General features: G+C 48.9%; 1 long non-coding RNA gene across 2 annotated transcripts; it reads right to left on the bottom strand.

Moving 5' to 3' along the window:
* Nucleotides 1-11,111: 11,111 nt before the first annotated feature.
* Nucleotides 11,112-13,057, bottom strand: LOC138109219 (uncharacterized). Of its 2 annotated transcripts, none has more exons than XR_011150358.1 (4): nucleotides 12,978-13,057; nucleotides 12,521-12,561; nucleotides 11,880-12,416; nucleotides 11,112-11,239 (listed from the first exon to the last, which is right to left on the bottom strand). It is a non-coding gene; the product is annotated as an uncharacterized lncRNA (long non-coding RNA). The 2 variants fall into 2 exon arrangements; XR_011150357.1 differs by lacking the exon at nucleotides 12,978-13,057 and adding an exon at nucleotides 12,646-12,766.
* Nucleotides 13,058-22,652: the final 9,595 nt, after the last annotated feature.

The following is a 22,652-nucleotide window of genomic DNA, read 5'->3' as shown; positions in this document are numbered from 1 at the left end:
GAATCCTGAACCCGAACGGGAGGGACCAATGACAAGGGGCAGAGCTAGACGTCATAACCTCTATCCATTGAGGGAAATGCCTATGGGGGGACCCCAACCAGGAATTGGCTTTATTTCAGTTCCCCTTAGCTCTGGAGATGTACGGGACTTTAAGAAGGAAATGGGGAACCTATTAGAAGACCCCCTGGGAGTTGCAGAGAAGCTAGATCAATTTTTAGGCCCTAATATATAGACCTGGGATGAGTTGCAGTCAATTCTAAATATTCTTTTTACTGCAGAAGAAAAGAACATGATTAGGCGGGCGGGAATGCAAATTTGGGATGCCCAACATGCCCAAGGCCCACAGGCAGATATCAAATGGCCTTTACAAAACCCTAATTGGGATCATCAGGATCCAGCACACAGAACTCATATGCAGGACTTAAGGACAATAGTTATACAAGGGGTCCGAGAGGCAGTACCGAGAGGACAAAACATAAATAAGGCCTTTAATGAGAGGCAGAGAAAGGAGGAAACTCCAACAGATTGGCTAGAAAGGGTAAGAAAGAATCTACAGCTGTATTCAGGCCTGGACCCAGACACACAGTTGGGTCAGGCACTTCTGAAAACTCAATTTGTAGCCAAATCATGGGATGACATCAGGAGGAAGCTAGAAAAACTAGAAAATTGGCAGGAGAGAGGATTAGATGAATTGTTGAGGGAAGCACAGAAAGTATATGTCAGGAGGGATGAAGAGAATCACAAGAGACAAGTCAGAATGATGGTGGCAGCAGTAAGGGAAAGCAGAAAACAAGACTCTCCCCGCCGAATGGGGCAGATGCCCAGAAAGGCCCCTAGGAACACAGAGGGAAATCAGAGAGTGGAAAGGAGGGAAGCAGTCGTATGTTTTTATTGTGGGGAGAAGGGACACATCAGAAGGGATTGTAGAAAGAGGATAAGAGATGAAAAGATGTTTAAAGAAGATTAGAGGGGTCAGGGGCTCTACTTACTGGGGACCAAGAAACATCCAGAGCCCTTGATAAAAATAAAAGTCGGTCCCCAGTACCAGGAATTTGAATTCCTGGTAGATACGGGAGCAGAAAGATCAACTATCCAAGTTTTACCATCTGGATGTAAAGTCTCCCGAGACACCGCCCTTGTAGTGGGCGCCAAGGGTGAACCTTTTGAGGTCCCTGTTATTAAAGATGTCCTGATAGAAACCGAATCAAAAATAGGAATAGGAAGCCTTTTGTTGGCACCAGAAGCAGAGTATAACCTCATGGGTAGAGATCTCATAGTAGAATTGGGAATAAACCTAGAAGTAATTAATAAAGAATTGAGAATCAAACTATGCCCCCTTAGAGTAGAGGATGAAAAGGAAATTAACCCTGAGGTATGGTACACGCCTGACAGTGTGGGCCAACTGAACATTCCGCCCTTCTCCGTAACCATAAAAGATCCAGAAATTCCAATAAGGATCAAGCAGTATCCCATATCCCCAGAAGGGAAACGAGGACTAAAGCCTGAAATAGACAGACTAATAAGCAAGGGACTCCTAGAAGCCTGTATGTCCCCTTTTAATACACCCATTTTACCAGTAAAGAAACCAGATGGATCCTATCGATCGGTGCATGATTTAAGAGAAATTAATAAGAGGACAGCGGCCCGGTTCCCGGTGGTTGCTAACCCATACACCCTATTAAGTAGACTAGGGCCAGAAAATCACTGGTGTAGTGTAATTGATCTAAAAGATGCATTTTGGGCCTGCCCCTTAGACGAAAATAGTAGAGATTATTTTGCCTTTGAATGGGAGGACCCAGATACTCATAGGCGACAACAGTTGCGATGGACCGTGCTGCCACAAGGGTTCACAGAATCACCAAATTTATTTGGACAAGCATTAGAACAAATCCTCCAAGAATATCAAACAAGAGAAAACATTACTTTGATTCAGTATGTGGATGACCTCCTGATTGCAGGAAAAAAAGAAGAAGTAGTTCAGGAGGAGAGCATTAAACTGTTAAACTTTTTAAGCTTGAAGGGACTAAAAGTATCAAAGGCAAAATTACAGTTTGTAGAAGAAGAAGTAAAATATTTAGGCCATTATTTGAGTAAAGGAGAGAAAAAAATAGACCCTGAAAGAGTGAAAGGAATCCTCTCACTCCCGCCACCAAGGAGCAAGAGACAAGTAAGGCAATTGCTAGGATTAGTAGGCTACTGTAGACAATGGATTGATAATTATAGTACCAAGGTTAAATTTCTGTATAACAAGCTCAGTCATGACGGGTTATTGAAATGGAGCAGAGAGGATGAGCAGAGCTTAGAACAACTGCAACAGGATTTAATTAACGCTCCAGTACTAAGTTTACCTGATTTTAAAAGACCATTTTATCTATTTGTAAACATTGAAAATGGGACAGCATATGGAGTATTAACTCAATATTGGGCTGGGAGAAAGAAACCGGTAGGATACTTGTCAAAGCTATTAGACCCAGTAAGCAAGGGATGGCCTACATGCCTACAGGCAGTGGTAGCCTGTGCTCTCTTGGTAGAAGAAGCACGTAAAATAACTTTTAATGGGGAACTCAAGGTACTATCTCCACATAATATTAGGGGAATATTGCAACAAAAAGCTGAAAAATGGATAACAGATTCGAGACTTTTAAAGTATGAAGGGATCTTATTAGATTCCCCAAAGCTAACACTAGAGGTCACTACACTACAAAATCCGGCCCAGTTCTTATACGGAGAACCAAATGAGAAAAAATTAGCCCATGATTGCACGTTAACCATAGAAGAACAAACCAAAATCCGACCGGACTTAGAAGAAGAAGAATTAGAAGAAGGGGAGAGGCTGTTTGTAGACGGATCATCTCGGGTAATCGAGGGAAAGAGAGTATCTGGCTATGCAATCATTAAAGAGGAAGGGTCAGAAGTCTTAGAGTCAGGACCTCTAAGTAGATCCTGGTCAGCTCAAGCTTGTGAATTGTATGCAGTCTTACGAGCTCTGAGATTGCTGAAAAATAAAACAGGGACAATATATACAGACTCCAAATATGCATATGGAGTGGTACATACATTTGGAAAAATATGGGAAGAACGAGGGTTAATAAACTCTCAAGGGAAAGACTTAGTCCATCAGGACCTAATAAGACAGCTACTCCAGGCCTTACGGGAGCCTAGAAGAATTGCTGTAGTACATCTTAAAGGACACCAGAAAGGATTAGATTTTAGGAGTAGAGGTAATAATGGGCCAGACCAAGAAGCAAAAAGGGCAGCACTTTTGGTTATACAACAAGTTCAGGATAAGGAACAACCAAAGGAGAAATTCCTCAATAAAACTAGAATGTATAGTTTTACAGAACAAGAAAAAGAGAAACTATCACAAATGGGGCTAAAAGAAAATTCAGAAGGAGAATGGAAACTCCCAGATGGAAGAGTAGTACTACCTAAATCAATAGCAGTAGAAATTTTACCAAGGTTACATAGCCAAACTATTTGGGGAACACAAGCACTAGCAGACCAGTTTGCCACCAAGTATATGTGTATTGGAATATATAATTTGGCAAAACAAATTGTTAAAGGCTGCATAACTTGCCTTAAAGTGAATAAGGCTTATTTAAGAGAACACCCATTGGGAGGGAGACCACTAGCACACAGGCCCTTTGCTAACATACAACTAGATTTCACCGAATTGCCCAAAGTAGGAAGAAGTAAATACTTATTAGTTATAGTAGACCATCTAACGCATTTTGTCGAAGCATTTCCCACAGCAAGGGCAACAGCACAGACAGTGGTCAAAGTTCTATTAGAAAATATTATCCCTAGATATGGAATAATTGAGACTATTGACTCCGACCGAGGACCCCACTTTGTATCTAAAATCATCAAAGAAGTAATGGGAATTATGGGAATAAAGTGGGAATATCATACCCCCTGGCATCCCCAAAGTTCAGGACGAGTAGAAAGAATGAATGGGGAAATAAAGAAGCAATTGACAAAGCTTATGCTTGAAACCAAGTTGTCGTGGGTGAAATGTCTACCATTAGCTTTGTTAAACATACGGACTCAACCAAGATCTGACATGGGAATCTCCCCTTTTGAGATGCTGTATGGAATGCCTTATAATATGGGGGAACCTCAAGATCACCCAAATTTAAGAGACCAAAACATGAATCATTACATTATTACCTTAATGAAATATAGAGAAGAATTATGGAAAAAGAGCATGATAACTCAAAGGCCCCCGCTAGAACTTAAACTACATCGAATTCAACTATTTAATTACACCCATGATTATTGTATTCAAGTGTCCATCATACCCCGAATCACGTATCATCCTAGTGAATACATGTACCAACAACACACCACAGCAGATCATCACCTAGTAAAAAGAGAACCTTTTATTGCATTAACCATAGCAACCCTTCTCACTATAGGAGGAGTTGGGGCAGGAACTGGAGTAGCATCCTTAGTCACCCAGCAAAAAGAATTAAGAGCACTAAGGGTCTCAGTAGATGAAGATCTAAGCCGAATAGAACAAGCAATTGATGGCCTAGAAAAATCAGTAAGATCTCTATCAGAAGTAGTCCTACAAAATAGGAGGGGATTAGACTTATTATTCCTTCAGCAGGGAGGACTGTGTGTAGCACTCAAAGAAGAATGCTGTGTTTATGCAGACCACACTGGGGTAGTGATAGACACCATGACTGAACTAAGAAAACGGCTAGAACAACGGAAAAGAGAAAGAGAGGCACAACAGAGCTGGTATGAATCCTGGTTTAATCATTCACCCTGGTTAACCACTTTGTTATCTACCACTGCAGGGCCTCTAATTCTGTTAGTCCTAGGACTCACATTTGGGCCGTGTATATTCAATAAGCTGATCTCCATAGTAAAAGGGCGCTTAGAAGTAGCACATTTAATGCTCCTTAGGGCTAAATACCAGCAGATACCAGAAAATCATGAAGAAGAAATGTTAGAATTAGCTAAACAAGAGCTAAAAAGATTCAATGAACAAAAATGAACAAGAGAAAAAGGGGGGATTGTAATAAATAAGGTATTTTGTTCATTGAAAACAGCTGACACAGGCCACAATGTACATAACAGGAAATGTCTTAACAAATCCATATGTAAAGGTTGTAAGTGCTGTAAGTGTACTATTGTTTAAGCTCCAGGAAGAAAAGCGGGGGATACTAACTGACCAAATATGGAAAGGGTCACCCAGAGGGCACTTGAAGAAGACTACTTGCCTTCAGCCATCGACCACCAGAAGGCAGAAAACGACCCCCTAGCAACAAGCTCACACATGCGTAGAGTACTCCCTTTAAAGATAAGTTAACAGGAAATGATCCTGCATAAAAGAAGGACTGAAATTTGCAAACCCCTGCGGCAGTCGGTGGAGCGGGGACTCCCCTGTCGCCCAGCGCTGATTTTGCTTATGCCTTGCTTGCTGTAATTAATAAATTCTCTAATTTGATTAAACCTCCTTGTCTGCCTCCGTCAATCACAGAGGGGACAAGGATTATCTCAGAGGCTGCTAAATCATTCATTATTTAAAGCCGTGGCTCAGTTAAAGAGCAATACTAATTAAGCTCCTGGATAAAAAGCCTGGGAGATCGGGGTTGGGTTTTTTTCCATTGTTCCTTTCGGTGGCTTTTTGCAAGCAAACTATGAAGCGGACAAGCCGCAAGCGTGCTACAGCGCCCCTTGCTGGGACTCGCTCCGGGCTGGCGCTGTTCCACGGTGCGAGGGGACCGGAAAAGCCACGCGACCCACGGAACCGGCGGCACTCGCCGCCCGAGGACGGCCCCGCGCTCCCGGAACCGGGAGGAGCGCGGCTCGCGGCACGGAAGCGGCTCCTCCGGCAGGCGGGGGCGGCCCCGCGCCGGGAGACCCCTCCCGCCCCCGGCGCCTGCCGAGCGGCACTGGCGCCGGGCCGAGGGGGACCCGGCGGCGCGCGGCTCGCGGCACGAAAGCGCCTCCTCCGGCAGGCGGGGGCGGTCCCGCGCCGGGAGACCCCCGCCCGCCCCCGGCGCCTGCCGAACGGCACCGGCACCGGCGCCTGACCGAAGGGGACCCGGCGGCGCCCGAGCCCCGCGCACGGACGGCACGGAGCGGGCGGGACGACCGGGGGCGGCGCGGCTCCGTGCCGCATCTCCCGCCTGCCGGCCCGGCGGCGCTCACCTCGGCTCCGCGCGGCTCGGACCGGCGCGGCTCCGTCGGTCCCTGTCGGCGGCCCAGCCCCCAAATTCCCACTCCTCCTCAGAAATTCCCCAGGGGCCGGTAGTGCTCCCGCGCGAGACATTCGGTGCCGGGGCATGGCCGGAAGCGACCTCAAATGCGGTGGCACGCTCCGATTCAAACCTTTCAAATGCTGGAAAAGCCGGAGTTTCTTTCAATTTAACCCCTGAAACTGAGGCAACGGGGGGCGTTCACCTCAATTCAAACCAATACAATGGTAAATAAATAAATGTGTTCTCCCTTTCTATTTAATGGTCTAAGATACCAGAAAGAGAGGAGTTTTCCTCAACTCTCAAATGATGGGGAAAGGGCGATTGTTACCTTCATTAAAACCCTCAAAAAGCAGGGGCAGCAGGGCTTCCCCCTCAATTTAGAACTTAGGTTGATGAAAATGGAGGGGTTACCCTCAATTCAAACCCATAAAATGGTAACATCTGTGCTTTCTCCTTCCATTTTAAATGGAAGTGGGATCCCCTCGTTCAAACACAGACAATAATGAAGGAGGAGTTTCTTCCCTCCATTTAAACTCCTTTTGTTCTCGTAATCCCCATTTTTTCTGAGGGCACGGGGGGAGGGACTGGCAAGATGAAATCAGAAGGGAAAAATAGAAAGAACCCCCCCCCCGCAAACCCACTCACCGGCTCACCTGCTTAGCTGCAGCTGCCTGGCGCCTCCTTTGGCAATGCTCCGCATCTAACTGCATCCGAGTGCTCCCCCAGACCCTGTGAGATGCTCTCACCGTCCTTTCGTGAGAGACCCCCCCAGGACCTCACCGTAAGCCCCTCTCCTCCAACATATCCCTGCAAAAGTGAGCTGAGGTAACCCCTCCTAAAACAGGCCCCGGCAGGAGCCGCCCTCTCCTCACCGTCACAGCTCACACCTGGGGCTGCTCTGCCCCCTCATCGTTCTCACGGCTCACACCTGGGGTTGTTGCCGGTCCAAGTGTGAGGGCAGGTGCAGAAAGGATTTGCTGCTCCTTCCCTGGACGGCTCATTGTCTGCACCTGACACGCTGAGGCACTGGGCTTTCCTTTCCATAGATAATAGATAGTTGATGCCAGGTGCAGGTAAACTGTCAGGGTTGGTTTTTGAAATATTTTTTTAAACTAGAAAGTGTTCCATAAGTATGCATGTGACTTTTGAGATTTGATATACGAGACTTGTTGAGCTTTTGACGGGGTACCCTTCCTTCTCGGACTGGGGTAACGGAGCAGAGGAGGCTGCTGTTCTGCTAAGTTCTTTATTTCATAGTCTCATAGTTTTCTTGAAGGCAGAGTTCAGAGGGGGTTACATGATAAAGCCAAGCAGCAACAGCAGGCAAAAACAGCCTCTTCTATATGTTCTATATGCTCCATATACTCTATATGCTTTATATACTATACACACTATACTTGATGCACTCTATACAATGTACTATACACTCTATATTTTTTCTTACGGAAGTGTGGATTATATTTGTTAACTGACCAATAAGATTAATACACGATTCCAGTTTTTCTTAACCTATCCTGGCCTGATTCTAACAGTCGTAAGCCTTACACAAGTACTACATAGGTATTACACAGATTTGCGTATGCAGTTTCTATCGGCTCTTATTGTTTATGTGAACAGTCTATCTAAAAAATATGAACAGTGTAATTCTATCTATATTTTGTCTAAAGTAAAGAATTCTGTGAAAAGGTAACACTGCTGCAGCAAGAACTGTGTTTAAGGTCTCTGCTACAGCTTTTTAATGTTTAAGGCACTTAGCATATATTTCTACTGAAGTTAAAAATCTATGTTTCTATTTCACTTTGGTGTGGCTTCATGTATCTCAGCCTGTCCAAAGGTTTAAATTCAATCCCCGTGCTTTGGCTTCCCTCCGGGCCTGAGTCCAGAGGAGCTTTTGCTCCAACAGAGACTAAATCTCTCGCCGGTTTTAGAGTACTGCATTGAAAGTCTGTGCGCTTTCTCTTCTTTCCCTGTTCTGAGCGAGTTCTTTTGAACTTCTTTCTTCATTGAATTTTTTTATTTACACTTCAGCAAAATGTGGAAATAACGTCTACAAACACAAGTACGAATACAATCCATATACCTGCTGGCAAAAGTCCAATTTACACACGGAGCAATACATGGAAATTCAGTGGCAAACACCAATACAGAACAATACAGGGCAATGGAAGCCAAATACATATCAATACAATAAAACAATGCTACTGTTTCTGGAAAGTTTATTACATTTTCTTTTATTGTTATAAGAAACCCAAAACACCAACATGTAGAGAACATAACAGTCATCCACCACCCACACCTCCTTTAGCTTACACACAAACCCACCCTTGCTCTCATCTTGACCGCTCCACTAACCCTCGGCGTTCTATGGGAATGTGGTTCCCAGGAGCCTCCAAATCATCCTGCCTCACAAAACCCCATCGCCGGCACGGTCCGCACCCAAACCTTGGCGATGAACGTCGCCTCGCAGACTGGCCAGGACCGAAGGAAAAAAAACCTGGGGGGGGGGGAACAAACCTGGCTGGGGTTTGTTGCAGTGGGGATACTGCAACACGCCTATATCAAACCAGGAGTCCCGTGGAAAGGAAATATATACGGACGGATTCTTGCTAGATGTTTCAGAGATGTTTATTTCCCCAGCCGCATGGCCAGGGCTCTGCTGAGGGACTCTTACAGTCGGGACCCGAGCTGCTTTGCCCGCGCAGGGGAACACAAACCAACCAATGGGGAACGAGGCTGAGCAGGGGCAGGGAAACCCCGTGCCTCCCCTCAGGGCTACATGGCGGGGGAGGAGACCCCAACATCTCACCCGTTTTATTTTAATAAAAGGAGAATGAAGACAATTGGATAAACATAACAAGAACAGTTTCAAAACAAGACAAGCCACCCTCCTGAGTCTTTAAATGTCCAAACAGATTCTGCAGAACATCTTAGGGCGGACAGAAGGGAGACAGAACTCTCTGGCCATGCCTGTGGGGAAACTGAGGCAGGAGAGGGCTTAATTTCTTTCCTCCCCTTTTCATCCCCCCATCGGCATCGGAAAGGGATTTTTGGGGAAACAATTGGCAAAGGCAGGGGGTTGTGAGGGAAACCATGGATGAAAAAACGGATTGGGAATACCCTGGGGGTAAAAGGACATAGGGTAAAAGGGAAAGGTGGGATTAGGAAAGGGAGACTGTAGGGGGGGTTTACAATGGAGATATTGTCTACCATGACTACGATTTTTTGCATATATACTGCCTTTTACAGGAACACCATCAGGCCCAGTGACCTGCGATGCTTGTAACCCTTTTCTACCTTGTATGATTTTGAATTCCACCACCTCTCCATCTCCCAAGCTTGGGATGCATTTTTCAGGGTTATTCTTTTTAATAGCAGTTCTATGCACGAATATGTCTTGCTGGTTATCACATCTTGTTATAAAACCATAATTTTGTTTAACATTATACCATTTCACTGTCCCTAAGATCTTAGCTACTATGGTCTTTTCCTTTTTCCGAGTGGCTGCTGTTTTCTGTCTCGCTGCGTCTTTGCTCTCTCGGTCGCTCCCGTGTTGGAATTATCGGCGCTGCTGGTTTCGGCGCGCTTTTCCCAGGGTCGCGTTCGGGGCCGCGTGGGCCGGGCCGGGCCGCTCCATTCTCCGTGCGTCGCCTCCTCTGGTCGCAGCTTCGCTGCCGCTGCCACGCGCTGCATCTCGGCCAGGCCCCCAAGCGATGGCCCCCCCGCGCCCCGCTCCAGCGCACGTTTCGGCTGGGCACGGCTCCACTCTGCCGCCAGCCACCGCCCGCGCGCCGCCCCTCTCGTTCGGGCGCTCACGGGGCTCGCTCCACCACGCCCTGCACGGGGCCGGGCGGGCACCGCTGGGTCCCGCCGCTCCTGCTGCGCCTCGCTCCGCCACCAACACTGCGGCCCGCGTGGCTCCGCCCACGCACGGGAACCATCTCGCTGCTGCTCGCAGAGCGCTCGGTGCACGTGGCCTGGGTCGCACGGTCCCTGAGCCAGGCTTCCCTTCACCAGGACGCAGCTGACATTGCTCAACAGTCTCGGTTATTAAATAATATTCACGAAAATATTCTTCCATCGGCATATATTTTGACTCAAATATTAACTGGGTCCAAACGGTCTTCCAAAAGCCCTTGGTAAGAATTAGATCCCAAGAAACATAGAAAAACTTCTTAAACAACCATGCCAGGAAGTGTTTCAGTTCTTTCTGAGCTTGAATCAAGCTAAAATTTACAAATCGTTGTTCAAGAATCATTTTAAGTTTAAGATAAATGTCCATATGCGGCTCTGAAAGCCAAGAGTCTTCCCACGGTTCCTCCATAGTTTAGATATGGAATAGCAAAACAAAACCAAGAAGAGGAATCCAAAGTTTCCAGGGTTTACTCACACAAAGTCGCTTAGGGATCGGGGATCGTTCTGCTCACAATTCTCCACCATTATGTTGCAGTGGGGATACTGCAACATGCCTATATCAAACCAGGAGTCCCGTGGAAAGGAAATATATACGGACGGATTCTTGCTAGATGTTTCAGAGATGTTTATTTCCCCAGCCGCATGGCCAGGGCTCTGCTGAGGGACTCTTACAGTCGGGACCCGAGCTGCTTTGCCCGCGCAGGGGAACACAAACCAACCAATGGGGAACGAGGCTGAGCAGGGGCAGGGAAACCCCGTGCCTCCCCTCAGGGCTACATGGCGGGGGAGGGACCCCAACAGGGGTTTTTTTAATTCAAAATTTAAAAATGTGTTGAAAAACCTGAAAGGCAAAAATCTCACATACAACATTAGAACCCATCAACACACATGCTCTCACAGGCAGACAGAAGCAGAAAGACAGACAACTCTCACAGACACACACAGTCACACACTCTTCAGCTTACCCACTGACTGCAGCCCTTACTCAAAAAACTCTACAGATGAAGATGCTTCAGCACATCTTCCAGCTGCTGCTCCTCGACATCAAACGGTAGATTCTGGGAAAATTGGTAGCATCAGTGACCACAGAGATCCAAAGCCACCTCAGGGACCTGAGAGACAACATGAGGCGGTCAGTGAGGGGCCGAAGGCTAGGAGTTATCTCCACACTAGGCCCATAAATTTTCTACCCAAAACCCCATAGAAATGATATGAACCTTTAAGTTTTATAACTGTTCTTCTTAACCATTACCCTGCCAGGGCAGGGCAGCTCCAACTGCAAAGAGCACATGGACAAGGTGGTGCGCCGAATATAAGCAAAGACGACAAGACGGCTTGAGATAACTCTCTGGAAGATTAATTCTTGAGCCCGATATGCTTTAAGGCAACAAAACCTACAGAACTACCGCGGTCACGTGAGGAGGGTCTAATATGCTCCATATAGAAGTCTAAGGGAATAGGATGTGAACAGAAGGCACTACCAAAAGTGAGAAGGAAGATGGATGAGAACATCTCCTGCACTTCCTCTGGTCTCAAAAAGTAAAAATGTAAAGATGCTGGAATAAGCCCAATCTGGGAAAGTACACAAGGAGAGACACCCCCCCCCCCCCGCTGCCAATACGGCCCAGAACAATGCCGATAAAGCATCAAGACATAAAGCCCTAGGACACGGAAGCGGGTGGACACAAACTACACAACATAGACACAAACTACGTAACACAGAGAGAAGTTAAAACTGCCCAGCAGTTTCACCTGATGGACCCAAGATTCCTGCTGCAAGATGAGCCAGAAAGCGATGATGCCAAAGGAAAGACGGCTCTATGGCAATAGCACGTGACAGTGAAACAACTCCTTACGAGAAGTTAGTGCCAAAGCTGTTAAGAGGATGCTCAAGAAGTTCAGTAGGCCTAGAGAAAGAGGTGATGACTGCTGGGCAATCGCTCTGGACCCAAAGGCAGGCTCCTCAGGCAAAAAGATCTGCGATGACATCAAGACTCAAAGCACAAAGCTTGCAAAAACATGGGTATGGAACTGCTCTGCCCGGCAAAGGGTCAGGTGATGCTAAGGAGAAACCCTCTCCCTTTACTTCCAAGGGGCCCATCCCACTACAGCCCTCTCCTCTAAGCTAACTTCAGATTGCCTCCTGTGATTCCAAAGGTTTTTCCCTTCTCCCAACCACCAGTCCCAACACTTAGCTTTCAGAGATGAGAGGAAAAAATCCATCCTCGACAGAAAAGAACACGTGGGCGCTGTGGACATCAGTACATTCGCTGTAGTCTGCTTTGGAGGCTGAAAAAATTCAGAAAGAAACTTCAGACTGCGATGAGACGTCCCAAAAATGACCCCTTCTGCAACGCCCCCCTCCCTCATAACTGCAAAGGCTAATCGCTTACCGGCCGTTTCCAAACTTCGGCTCCACACTGGCTCATGGTACCTAAGACAACAAAACAGAAAACATGACTATCACCCTCCAGAAGATTAATCCCCAGGGCTCCTCTACACTGCTGCCCTGGCGCACCTCAAATCTTCATCCGACTCTGGAGGGGGCCTGGACAATACCCGCAAAGTGAAAAGGTACATGCTTGGCACCTCAAAGGACTAAGGCAAAAGACCTGTGACATGAGATGCACAAAAGACAAAGAACGCACAATAGATACATGACGTGTACCGGGACTGCTCTGCCCTGCGCACCTCGGCACTGTGATCAAAAGCAAGACTTAAGCTTTATGGGGCCTAAGGGGCCCCTTCTTGGGTATCCCCACCTCCAAATCTGACTCAAAAATACCTCCGGTGAGTGCCAACTCGACACCCCGCTTTCATCCCCTCTGTGGGTCACAGGTCTCAACTTACCTCTTGGATGTCTGGGGATGTCAATCTGCCTCGGGTGCAAAAGGCGGCCGCCTCACCATGCAGGCAGCTGGTGCCTTCACCAGGCTGGTTATCTCTTAGTCAGCTACAATAAACAAAACCAAACAAACATCAGTGCATGAGCTTAGTGGCACCTCAGCCAAAACCCATCAATTCTGCCACTCACCATCTCCTAAAAAGGCTGGAGTCCTCGGGCCGCACGCTCTGGCCGCACTCCAAGGCCAACACCATCGTTGTAGGGTATACCTGAGTTGAGTGGAGACAAGGTGATGTAGCATTGCTAAAACTTGAGCAGACCCGCGCTCCCCCTCCCTCCCTCCCCAACTTATTGCAACTCCTCAGCCATTGCCAAAGGCAACCTGGAGGGTACCCTCACATGGAAAAGGTAAAGGCTTCGTCACAGAGTCCCATGATACTCACAGAGTACTAACGAGGGCAGCGAGACAGGTCCGTCGGCCGGACGGTGAGGGGTACGGCATAAGACAGTGGGACGGCCTGAAACACACAAATGACAATGGATGCTTAGAGCTGTACCAGAACTTAGCACCCAAGGAATAACATGCGGTTCTTTCCACCAATGACTTCTTACCTCATTCACTTGACCTTCACTGCTGAGATCTGGCTTTACCTCCTAAGAACAAAGACAAAGAACAATCCTGTAACACAGCCACCATTTATGTTTGCCCTGCAAAGACAAACAGTGACCGACCTTCAGGTGGGAACCCCCTCACCCGGTATAGGGCGCTCTGGCACGGATTTAATCCGTCTGCATCTGCAAGAAAGTGATGACAAAAGTCAAAGGGCTGCATGAGAACTTCACAGCTCCAGCCATCTTCTGACAATCTAGAAATATCAACTAGAGGACAAACTGCACCCTACATTACAAATTTCAAGTCCCCAAGCCTTGTTCTATTACACCTATATGCCAGAGTATGCAGCAGGGCAGAGCAGCTCTGGGCCAAACCCATGCAGGCACCCATGACAGAGGAGATGACAAACGAGAGGATACAACAAGGAGAGAGAACTCAGGGTGGAAAGCATGACTACAAGCACATCAAAGGGCTAAGGCAAAAGACCTGTGACACAGGACACCCAAAAGACATGGCATGCACTATAGACAAGTGACACAACATGCACTCCGATTGCTCTGCCCTGCGCACCTCAGCATTGTCATCAAATGTGAGACTTTCACTTTATGCGGGCTAAGGCGCCCCTTCTTGGGTATCCCCATCTCCAAAGCTGACGCAAAAATCCCTCCCGGCGAGGCCCGACTCAATACTCCGCTTTCATCCCCTTGACTTATCTCTCAGACGTCCTGAGATGTGAATCCACCTGGGACGCAAAAGAAGACCGCCTCACCATCCTGGAAGCTCCTACCATCGCCGGGCTTTTGTCTTTTAGACGGCTACAATAAAGAAAACCAAACATCAGTACACGAACTTCGTGGCACATTGGCCAAGCCCCCAACAGTTCCACTACTCACCGTCTCCTAAGAGGGCCGGGGTCCTTGGGCCCCACGTTTTGGCCACGCCCCGAGGCCGATACCGTCATCGCAGGGTATACCTGAGTTAAGAGGAGAGGAGGTGATGCGGGACTGCTGAAACTTGAGCGGACCCTCGCTCCCCCCCTCCCACCCCGACTTCCCGCAACTCCTCGGCCGTCGCCAAAGGCTACCGGGACGGTACCTTCGCATGGAAAAGGTAAAGGCTTCATTGCAGAGTCCCATGATACTTGCGGAGGACTCAGGAGGGCGGCAAGACAAGTCTGTCAGCCAGTCGGCGAGGAGTTTGGTGTAATACAAGGGGACTACCTGAAACACACAAATGACAATGGATGCTTAGAGCTGTACCAGAACTTGGCACCCAAGGCATAACAAGTGGTTCTTTCCACCAGTGACTTCTTACCTCATTCACTTGACCTTGACTGCTAAGATCTGGCTTTACCTCCTAAGAACAAAGACAAAGAACAATCCTGTAACACAGCCACCATTTATGTTTGCCCTGCAAAGACAAACAGTGACCGACTTTCAGGTGGGAACCCCCTCACACGGTATGGGGCGCTCTGCCGCAGATTTAATCCGTCTGCATCTGCAAGAAAGTGATGACAAAAGTCAAAGAGCTGCATTAGAACTTCACAGCTCCAGCCATCTTGTATGAGTCTAGGAATACCATCTTGAGGCCAAGCTACAACCTACACCACAAATTCCACATCCCCAGGCCTTGTCCTATTACACCCATACTCCACAGAATGCATCAGGGAAGAGCAGCTCTGGGCCAAACCCACTCAGGCACCCGTGACACAGAAGATGACAAACAAGGGGACACAACAAGGAGAGAAAACTCTGGGCTAGATGATCACAAGGACCAAGCAAATGAGGAATGAGATGACCACGGCGAGACCGACGGTGAGCCAACAAGGCTGCAAGAACCCTGGCAGAAGAGGATGATAACAGAAGGGCTTATTCCAAGAACCGCAAAGATGGATGCCCGAGAATTGGATGGGTGGAATCCTCTAGCTAGCTTCACATTCTTACAAGCCTTCATCCTCTATAATGGATCATTGCAGGGCACAGCTGACAATGCAGCTCAGAACAAGTCCTGAAAAGACACCCGACTCAACGTCGCTGAAGAGAGACGTGATCCTGATGCACCTCCAAGCTCACGAGTCAAAGGATCAATGATATCGGCACCACACTGAGGAACACCAAGAACAGAGATGCTAAGAATAATGCCCAGCGTTTGCGATAAGCATCTCAAAGGGCTAAGGCAAAAGACCTGTGACATGAGATGCACAAAAGACAGAGAACGCACAATAGACAGGTGACATGTACCAGGCCTGCTCTGCCCTGCGCACCTCGGCACTGTGATCAAAAGCAAGACTTAAGCTTTATGGGGCCTAAGGGATACCCCTTCTTGGGTATCCCCACCTCCAAATCTGACTCAAAAATACCTCCTGGTGAGTCCCAACTCAACACCCCGCTTTCACCCCTACTGTGGGTCACAGGTCTCAACTTATCTCTTGGATGTCTGGGGATGTCAATCTGCCTCGGGTGCAAAAGAAGGCTGCATCACCATGCGGGAAGCTCGTGCCTTCACCGGGCTGGTTCTCTCTTAGTCAGCTACAATAAAGAAAACCAGACAAACATCAGTGCATGAACTTAGTGGCACCTCAGCCAAAACCCATCAATTCTGCCACTCACCGTCTCCTAACAAGGCTGGCCTCCTCAGGCCGCACGCTTTGGCCACGCTCTGAGGCCAACGCCATCGTCATCGTCACAGAGTATACCTGGGTTAAGAGGAGACGAGGTGATGCGGCATTGCCGAAACTTGAGTGGGCCCTCGCTCCTCCCTCCCTCCGCAACTCACTGCAACTACCCGGCCGTTGCCGAAGGCAACCTGGACGGCACGTTCAAATGGAAAAGGTAAAGGCTTCCTCACAGAGTCCTGTAATACTTCCGGCAGGCTAACAACAGCGGCGAGCCAGGTCCATCAGCCAGTTGGCAAGGAGTTTCACCATAATACATGGGGACTGCCTAAAGCACACAAATGACAATGGATGCTTAAAGCTTAGAGTGCCAGAACATGGCATCGAAAAAATAACAACCAGTTCAGTACACCAGTCACCACTTACCTCACTAACTTGACTTTGACTGCTGAGATCTGGCATTACCTCCTAAAAACAAAGACAAAGAACAATGCTGTAACACAGCCACCAATTACACTTGCCCCGCAAACAAACGGTGACTGACCTTCCTGCAGGAAACCCCCTCACCTGGTATGGGGCGCTCTGCCACGGATTTAATCCGTCTGCATCTGCAAGAAAGTGATGACAAAAGTCAAAGGGCTGCATGAGAACTTCACAGCTCCAGCCATCTTCTGACAATCTAAAAATATCAACTAGAGGACAAACTCCACCCTACATTACAAATTTCAAGTCCCCATGCCTTGTTCTATTACACCGATATGCCAGAGTATGCAGCAGGGCAGAGCAGCTCTGGGCCAAACCCATGCAGGCACCCATGACAGAGGAGGTGACAAATGAGAGGATACAACAAGGAGAGAGAACTCAGGGTGGAAAGCATGACTGCAAGCACATCAAAGGGCTAAGGCAAAAGACCTGTGACACAAGACACCCAAAAGACATGGCATGCACTATAAACAAGTGACACAACATGCACTGCGATTGCTCTGCCCTGTGCACCTCAGCATTGTCATCAAATGTGAGACTTTCACTTTATGCGGGCTAAGGCGCCCCTTCTTGGGTATCCCCATCTCCAAAGCTGACGCAAAAATCTCTCCCGGCGAGGCCCGACTCGATACTCCGCTTTCATCCCCTTGACTTATCTCTCAGACGTCCTGAGATGTGAATCCACCTGGGACGCAAAAGAAGACCGCCTCACCATCCTGGAAGCTCCTACCATCGCCGGGCTTTTGTCTTTTAGACGGCTACAATAAAGAAAACCAAACATCAGTACACGAACTTCGTGGCACATTGGCCAAGCCCCCAACAGTTCCACTACTCACCGTCTCCTAAGAAGGCCGGGGTCCTTGGGCCCCACGCTTTGGCCACGCCCCGAGGCCGATACCGTCATCGCAGGGTATACCTGAGTTAAGAGGAGAGGAGGTGATGCGGGACTGCTGAAACTTGAGCGGACCCTCGCTCCCCCCCTCCCACCCCGACTTCCCGCAACTCCTCGGCCGTCGCCAAAGGCTACCGGGACGGTACCTTCGCATGGAAAAGGTAAAGGCTTCATCGCAGAGTCCCGGGATACTTGCGGAGGACTCAGGAGGGCGGCAAGACAAGTCTGTCAGCCAGTCGGCGAGGAGTTCGGTGTAATACAAGGACTACCTGAAACACACAAATGACAATGGATGCTTAGAGCTGTACCAGAACTTGGCACCCAAGGCATAACAAGTGGTTCTTTCCACCAGTGACTTCTTACCTCATTCACTTGACCTTGACTGCTAAGATCTGGCTTTACCGCCTAAGAACAAAGACAAAGAACAATCCTGTAACACAGCCACCATTTATGTTTGCCCTGCAAAGACAAACAGTGACCGACCTTCAGGTGGGAACCCCCTCACCCGGTATGGGGCGCTCTGCCGCAGATTTAATCCGTCTGCATCTGCAAGAAAGTGATGACAAAAGTCAAAGAGCTGCATTAGAACTTCACAGCTCCAGCCATCCTGTGTGAGTCTAGGAATACCATCTTGAGGCCAAACTACAACCTACACCACAAATTCCACATCCCCAGGCCTTGTCCTATTACACCCATACTCCACAGTATGCATCAGGGAAGAGCAGCTCTGGGCCAAACCCACTCAGGCACCCGTGACACAGAAGATGACAAACAAGGGGACACAACAAGGAGAGAAAACTCTAGGCTAGATGATCACAAGGACCGAGCAAATGAGGAATGAGATGACCACGGCGAGACCGACGGTGAGCCAACGAGGCTGCAAGAACCCTGGCAGAAGAGGATGATAACAGAAGGGCTTATTCCAAGAACCGCAAAGATGGATGCCCGAGAATTGGACGGGTGGAATCCTCTAGCTAGCTTCACATTCTTACAAGCCTTCATCCTCTATAATGGATCATTGCAGTGCACAGCTGACAATGCAGCTCAGAACAAGAGCTGAAAAGACACCCGACTCAACGTCGCTGAAGAGAGACGTGATCCTGATGCACCTCCAAGCTCACGAGTCAAAGGATCAATGGTATCGGCACCACACTGAGGAACACCAAGAACAGAGACGCTAAGAATAATGCCCAGCGTTTGCGATAAGCATCTCAAAGGGCTAAGGCAGAAGACCTGTGACATGAGATGCACAAAAGACAGAGAACGCACAATAGACAGGTGACACGTACCAGGCCTGCTCTTCCCTGCGCACCTCGGCACTGTGATCAAAAGCAAGACTTAAGCTTTATGGGGCCTAAGGGATACCCCTTCTTGGGTATCCCCACCTCCAAATCTGACTCAAAAATACCTCCTGGTGAGTCCCAACTCAACACCCTGCTTTCACCCCTACTGTGGGTCACAGGTCTCAACTTATCTCTTGGATGTCTGGGGATGTCAATCTGCCTCGGGTGCAAAAGAAGGCTGCATCACCATGCGGGAAGCTCGTGCCTTCACCGGGCTGGTTCTCTCTTAGTCAGCTACAATAAAGAAAACTAGACAAACATCAGTGCATGAACTTAGTGGCACCTCAGCCAAAACCCGTCAATTCTGCCACTCACCGTCTCCTAACAAGGCTGGCCTCCTCAGGCCGCACGCTTTGGCCACGCTCTGAGGCCAACGCCATCGTCATCGTCACAGAGTATACCTAGGTTAAGAGGAGACGAGGTGATGCGGCATTGCCGAAACTTGAGTGGGCCCTCGCTCCTCCCTCCCTCCGCAACTCACTGCAACTACCCGGCCGTTGCCGAAGGCAACCTGGACGGCACGTTCAAATGGAAAAGGTAAAGGCTTCATCACAGAGTCCTGTAATACTTCCGGCAGGCTAACAACAGCGGCGAGCCAGGTCCATCAGCCAGTTGGCAAGGAGTTTCACCATAATACATGGGGACTGCCTAAAGCACACAAATGACAATGGATGCTTAAAGCTTAGAGTGCCAGAACATGGCATTGAAACAATAACAACCAGTTCAGTACACCGGTCACCACTTACCTCACGAACTCGACTTTGACTGCTGAGATCTGGCATTACCTCCTAAAAACAAAGACAAAGAACAATGCTGTAACACAGCCACCAATTACACTTGCCCCGCAAACAAACGGTGACTGACCTTCCTGCAGGAAACCCCCTCACCTGGTATGGGGCGCTCTGCCACGGATTTAATCTGTCTGCGTCTGCAAGAAAGTGATGACAAAAGTCAAAGGGCTGCATGAGAACTTCACAGCTCCAGCCATCTTGGGACAATCTAGGAATATCATCTAGAGGCCAGGCTACACCATACATTATGGATTTAAAGGCCTTGGGCCTTGTTCTATTACACCTATATGCCAGGGTATGCAGCAGGGCAGAGCAGCTCTGGGCCAAACCAATGCAGGCACCCGTGACACAGGAGACGACAAAAGAGGGGATGCAACGAGGAGAGAGAACTATCGGAAAAAAGCATGACTGCAAGCACATCAAAGGACTAAGGCAAAAGACCTGTGACACAAGATGCCCAAAAGACACGGCATGCACAATAGACAAGTGACACAACATGCACTGCGATTGCTCTGCCCTGCGCACCTCAGCATGGCGATCAAATGTGAGGCTTTCCCATTATGCGGGCTAAGGGGCCCCTTCTTGGACATCCCCATCTCCAAAGCTGACTCAAAACTCCCTCCCCGAGAGACCCGGCCCCACACCCCGCTTTCATTCCCTCCGTGGGTCATATCCCTCAACTTATCTCTCGGACATCTGGGGATGTGAATCTTCCTGGGGCGCAAAAGAAGGCGGCCTCTCGCCGGCCCAGAAGCTCCTGCCATTGCCAGGCTATTGTCTCTCAGTCAGCTACAATAAAGACAACCAAACATCAGTATATGAGCTTAGTGGCATGTCAGCCAAAACCCAACAATTCCACTACTCACCGTTCACTAAGAGAGCCCGGGTCCTCAGGCCGCACGCTCTGGCCGCGCTCCAAGGCCGACGCCATCATCGCAGGGTATACCTGGGTTGAGTGGAGACGAGGTTATGCAGCATTGCTGAAACTTGAGTGGACCCTTGTCCCTCCTCCCTCCCCGACATGCTGCAACTCCTCGGCCGTTGCTGAAGGCTACCCAGACGGTACCTTCGCATGGAAAAGGTAAAGGCTTCATCGCAGAGTCCCATGATACTTGCAGAGGACTCACGAGGGCAGCGAGCCAGGTCCATCAGCCAGTCGATGAGGGGTTTCCGTGTAATACAAGGGGACCGCCTGAAACACACAAATGACAGTGGATGCTTAGAGCTGTACCAGAACTTGACACCCAAGGAATACCAAGTGGTTCTTTCCACCAGTGACTTCTTACCTCATTCACTTGACCTTGACTGCCGAGATCTGGCTTTACCTCCTAAGAACAAAGACAAAGAACAATGCCGTAACAAAGCCACCAGCTACACTTGCTGAGGAAACACAAACAGTGACCGACCTTCCTGTGGGAACCCCCTCACCCGGTATGGGGCGCTCTGCCACGGATTTAATCCGTCTGCATCTGCAAGAAAGTGATGACAAAAGTCAAAGGGCTGCATGAGAACTTCACAGCTCCAGCCATCTTCTGACAATCTAGAAATATCATCTAGAGGACAAACTGCACCCTACATTACAAATTTCAAGTCCCCAAGCCTTGTTCTATTACACCGATATGCCAGAGTATGCAGCAGGGCAGAGCAGCTCTGGGCCAAACCCATGCAGGCACCCATGACAGAGGAGATGACAAACGAGAGGATACAACAAGGAGAGAGAACTCAGGGTGGAAAGCATGACTGCAAGCGCATCAAAGGGCTAAGGCAAAAGACCTGTGACACAGGACACCCAAAAGACATGGCATGCACTATAGACAAGTGACACAACATGCACTCCGATTGCTCTGCCCTGCGCACCTCAGCATTGTCATCAAATGTGAGACTTTCACTTTATGCGGGCTAAGGCGCCCCTTCTTGGGTATCCCCATCTCCAAAGCTGACGCAAAAATCCCTCCCGGCGAGGCCCGACTCGATACTCCGCTTTCATCCCCTTGACTTATCTCTCAGACGTCCTGAGATGTGAATCCACCTGGGACACAAAAGAAGACCGCCTCACCATCCTGGAAGCTCCTGCCATCGCCGGGCTTTTGTCTTTTAGACGGCTACAATAAAGAAAACCAAACATCAGTACACGAACTTCGTGGCACATTGGCCAAGCCCCCAACAGTTCCACTACTCACCGTCTCCTAAGAAGGCCGGGGTCCTTGGGCCCCACGCTTTGGCCACGCCCCGAGGCCGATACCGTCATTGCAGGGTATACCTGAGTTAAGAGGAGAGGAGGTGATGCGGGACTGCTGAAACTTGAGCGGACCCTCGCTCCCCCCCCCTCCCACCCCGACTTCCCGCAACTCCTCGGCCGTCGCCAAAGGCTACCGGGACGGTACCTTCGCATGGAAAAGGTAAAGGCTTCATCGCAGAGTCCCGTGATACTTGCGGAGGACTCAGGAGGGCGGCAAGACAAGTCTGTCAGCCAGTCGGCGAGGAGTTCGGTGTAATACAAGGGGACTACCTGAAACACACAAATGACAATGGATGCTTAGAGCTGTACCAGAACTTGGCACCCAAGGCATAACAAGTGGTTCTTTCCACCAGTGACTTCTTACCTCATTCACTTGACCTTGACTGCTAAGATCTGGCTTTACCGCCTAAGAACAAAGACAAAGAACAATCCTGTAACACAGCCACCATTTATGTTTGCCCTGCAAAGACAAACAGTGACCGACCTTCAGGTGGGAACCCCCTCACCCGGTATGGGGCGCTCTGCCGCAGATTTAATCCGTCTGCATCTGCAAGAAAGTGATGACAAAAGTCAAAGAGCTGCATTAGAACTTCACAGCTCCAGCCATCCTGTATGAGTCTAGGAATACCATCTTGAGGCCAAGCTACAACCTACACCACAAATTCCACATCCCCAGGCCTTGTCCTATTACACCCATACTCCACA

Source organism: Aphelocoma coerulescens, chromosome 4 (assembly GCF_041296385.1).
Source record: "Aphelocoma coerulescens isolate FSJ_1873_10779 chromosome 4, UR_Acoe_1.0, whole genome shotgun sequence".
NCBI lineage: Eukaryota > Metazoa > Chordata > Aves > Passeriformes > Corvidae > Aphelocoma > Aphelocoma coerulescens.
This window is presented reverse-complemented; position numbering and strand designations above follow the sequence as displayed.